Below are 4606 nucleotides of genomic sequence, written 5' to 3'. Positions count from 1 at the left end.
AGTCACAGTGGACCACACAGGGCCACACGGAAGGGAAGTCTCTTTCCTTGAACAAAGTCACCATTTCCTGGAGGTTGAAGGGGGAATTTCAGATGGAATTCCCTGCAGGCCCCACCACAAAGGCAATAAAAGTCACTAGTGGTGCCTGGCTCCTTGTATTCTATCCCTTTGTTTACTTTTGATTAACATTTTACTTTCTTTTGTTTATTTTGGATTGATTTGAAAAGAAAAATAGAGCAAGTGAGCTCCTATCCTGAAGGCCGACCCAAGAAAGTAGCCATGGATATTTTTGATTAGATACATCTTCATGCAGGGATTGGCAAACCAGTGCATTCTAAGGTTTTCTGATATCTATCAATATAATAATGGGCCTCCCTCTCCCTTGACTGAGTGAATTGGAGGCTCTGTAGGTGTCATTCCTGTCTGTGCCCCTTGTGTATAATGGGGACATTGACGGGGTCTTCAGGCTGCTTGGCAGACCTCCCTTTCTTCTTGACTTGTTCCACTCTTACTCCCCCACACAGCAGCCTTTTGGACAAGCCACTTTTCTGCTTAAATTTCCCATCCTCTCCACTCAATGGCTCCCCCTGCCATCAGAATAATGCCCATACCTGACACTGACCTCCAAGAGTCTACCTGGCCTGGCCCTTGCTTACATCTCCAAATTCATTACACTCAGTCCCCATAGCTCAATCCCCCCTTGAGGCATTAGGCTGGTAGTTTATCCTTGGAATATCCCTTCCCTCGTCTTTGGGGGATGGGTGTGCTCTAACTGAATGGGCATAATGTTAGGGTGTACGGCACACCTCTTGGGGGCAAGACGCAATTATAAGAGGGACTTTGCCTAACAAATGCAAATATTGTGACCTAATTCTTTGTGCCCTCAATTAACCTGAAACCACAACAACAAAAACCCACTCAGCTCCAATGCTGTGTCTTTGGAGACACTTTCATCCCTGTCCTTTCTGTATAAACCACCCACATGGCTACGTCACCTTGTTCCCTGTCCTCCGCCACATCTATCTCATCTGTCATTTTCTTATTTATTTGTTTACTTATCTATCCTCTCTCTCAAAAAGGGGAAGAGAAACTTCAAGATGGCAGGAGCATCTGGCTACATCCCTAGCACTTAAAAGTGTTCTACAAAGGATCTGTTGAATGAAGTAATAGAGAAATCATGACGATCACGCTGGCCCACTGCAGCTGGAAGGAGTAACCTCAAATAACCTCTTCTTATCTACTTGTCGTAAATCCTGCTCTTGTTCTGTGTCATACTGTCTCCCCACCCACTGTCATGCCCACACATGTGTGCACGCTTATTCAGCTTGGCCTTCAAACCTCCACTTACCTGTCATCTCAGGAAGTCCCCCTTGGCTGTCCCAGACAGGACTGAGCGTTTCCTCTACAATTCCTTCGGTGAGAGCGCGTCACACCGTCTGCCGCGTCTCCGTGAAGCAACCGCAGTTCCACTTCTCTCAGCATCAAGAGTCGTGACTTTCAACCGGTGTGCCACAGCACACTACGTTCTGTGAGAGGGTCGTAGGTGTGCAAAAATTTTTAAAGATCATTAATTAAATTATTATTGAAAGAATTGCATAGGACACTAAGTATGTTTTTATTCCTTTTTTTTGTTTTGATCCAGATCATTTAAGTGTGCCATAGAAGTTTAACTATAGGTTCAAGGGTGCTGTGAGATTAAAAAAGGTTGAAAAACACTGGTCTCGGGTGTCCAGCCCACGGTCAGCTTCCTTGAGAACCTTAGCAGCCAGTCTGTGGAATACAGGAATATGAATTGCAAATCTTTTCAAACATGTTATCTCTATTACTTTTGCATGTTGTACATAAAACCCGTGGTACCTATTTGCTGGATCCCTGAATGCATAATTAGAATCACAGAATGTTTTCAAATGTGTCAACTTTAATACCTTTCCACGTTTGTGTGTAACACATCCATGATGTTCCTCAGGAAAGGCGTAAGTCGTCGGCCCAGTGCCTTTCTTGATCTCCCATTTAAACTAGTAATTAACCCTTTAGAGCACTTACATTTTGCCAGAACTTTGCCTGGATAATCTTCTTTACAGCCACTCTAAGGGGTAGGAGATATTAGAACTACTAACATCAACTTGACAAAATTGAAGCTTAATTGCCCAGCATTGTGCAGCCAGTAAGTTCTGGGGGCAGAGTTTGAAAGCCAGCAGTTATGGCGGGCAGAGCCTTCACTCTGAAACTGGGGCCACAACACAACTTTACAGCAAATTTGATAGACAGGCCACCAGTAGCAACTTCTGCTCTTACAGTCTCAGAATGTGTGCAGATACGCTTTTAAAAATCTGATAAAATTATTTTCCTTTTTAAAACACCTCTCTAACATCATGAAGGCCTAGAGAAAAAATTCTCAGCTCTCCGTGGTAGCCATTAGGACCTAGTCTATCCTAGCACAGCCAGCTGATGGTCTCTAAACAAACACTGATTCTTTGTTTCTTTACTTCTTCATCGTCTCCTTTGGGCTCTACTCATCCCTTGAGAACCAGTGCAAATATTCCTTACTACCTCTTTGGGAGAGCTGGTCAAGGCCTCCCTGGCCCATCCCACTGCATCTCTCACTCATCTTCTTCACGTCTCTCACCACTGGGAATTCTACGTGTTGCTTATTTCTGTTTCTCTTATCAGACACGTTTCCAAGATCAAAGTCTGATTCGTTGCACCTACGACGTGCTTTGGAACATGATATAGTCTCAAAAACAAACTAAAGCCTTGCTAAAAATAAAAGAAGGAGTACACTCAATTGTAAAAACGAAAAACCCCAATGGTATAAGCTCTTTTTACGTCTGTTTGGCTATAACTCCTAAACTAACCATGTCACAGTGCCCAGCAATTGTACTCCTGAGTATGTTCACTAACGAAATGAAATGGGTATTGATAGTCATCAAAAGGCTTGTTCAAGGTGATTTAGAGCAGCACTAGTTGCCATAGCCAACGACTGGAAGCCTGCAAATATCACAGCTAGTACGATGCATAAATGAATTGTGGTATCTGGTGGTGTCTGTGTGCAAAGGAGTATTACACAGCAACAAGAAGGAACAAACTAAAACCACGGCCAGGAACGTGGACGACTCTTAGAAACGTAACACTGAGAAATAGTGGCAACAAGCTAGACACTGACAGTACATGGATATCATTCCACTTACATCATTTAAAACTGGCAAAATGATTCTCTGGAGTTAAAAGTCGATGAGTAGCTCCTTGGTGAAGGGAATGAGGACTGCAGTTCGGTACGAGGGGCTTCTTGGCTCTGCTAATCTTTTGTTCTTACCTTGGGTTCAGGTCATACAACAGTGTTCACTGGTGAAAATCAATATTCCTCTCTGTGTTCAGTCTGTACTTCAGTAAAACGCATGCAAAGAGAGAAACAGAGGAAGTGAGGATGAAGAAATAGGGAAGAGGATGGGGGGCAGAGAGAGAGAAATATTTTGGAGAAAGAAAGTTAACTTAAGAAGCTTTGCATCTTTATGAAATCCCAAATCTCTTGTTTACTTCCGCTCTATGTTTAGAACCACAAGCAATGCATCTGAGTTTGCCCCAAATCCTATTTGGTCAGCTGAAAGCTTTAAGGAGCCTTATTTTATATCCAAAACTATATTCACTCCATGTCTATTTAACCAGATTCTCAATGTTTGCAAAGCACAAGGAATGGAGGCATCTGCCTAAGCACGCACATGGCTGCCAAGGAGTGACCGAGTAATTCTAGCTCACTCGGCTTGAAGCATAATTTTATTTAGCTTGCCAGGGGATGCCTGATTGTCAGTTGTGCTAGACGGAAATGGGTGTGATTAAGTACAGACATCTTTTCTCTGCAGACAGTGGAAATGAAGGGTGCACACACCTCTAGCTAATTTGCAGAGACTGGATTCTGTTCACAAGCCGGTGCTTCCACCGCGCTATCCTCGTGCTGCATGGCCGTGTTCAGCTGTCTCTGTAGGAAGCTGCTAGGCCGTATTTCTTCCCCTTGTCGCAGAAGTGGAATTCGATCTTCATTTGTTGGCTAGGGTAGACACGTGAAGGTCAAATGCGAGCTTTGTCAAACAGATGGTGGTCCTCCCCCTTCCCCCCGGTTTTCTAACTGCGAGTGAGAATGTCAGGAGTTATGATAGTGTTGGATTTCAGATCAGGTAAACTGACACAGAGTCATGCTGGGAATCGGCGTGTTTCCTTTTGTGCCTTTTGGCAGCTCCTTGAAAGCAGACAGTATGCTTCAGACCGTCGGCCCCTATGCTTCATATTCCCGAATGTCCATACTAAGTGTGAAAGAACATGGTGCATTTGATTTGAAAGCGTGTGTGTGTGCGTGCCTGTGTGTGTGCGTGCCTGTGCGTACACATGAGGTCAGTACATTAGGAATAACTTGAGGACAAAATACCATTAAGTGACTCCCAGGGCATAGGTCAGTAAGTAAAATCATCTGAGTGACACTCCTGAGTTGCTAGCCTTTCCAGAAAGGGACACACCTTTCCTTTTATAGAGAGTTAAAAGCAATTGTATGTGTTCCATATGTTTATAAGTTTTGTAATCGTCTTTGGTGTACATGTAAGAATTTTTGCTCATCTAT

The sequence above is a fragment of the Otolemur garnettii genome, unplaced genomic scaffold (genome assembly GCF_000181295.1).
Source record: "Otolemur garnettii isolate 467f Iridium unplaced genomic scaffold, OtoGar3 scaffold00025, whole genome shotgun sequence".
Classification (NCBI taxonomy): Eukaryota; Metazoa; Chordata; class Mammalia; order Primates; family Galagidae; genus Otolemur; species Otolemur garnettii.
This window is presented reverse-complemented; position numbering follows the sequence as displayed.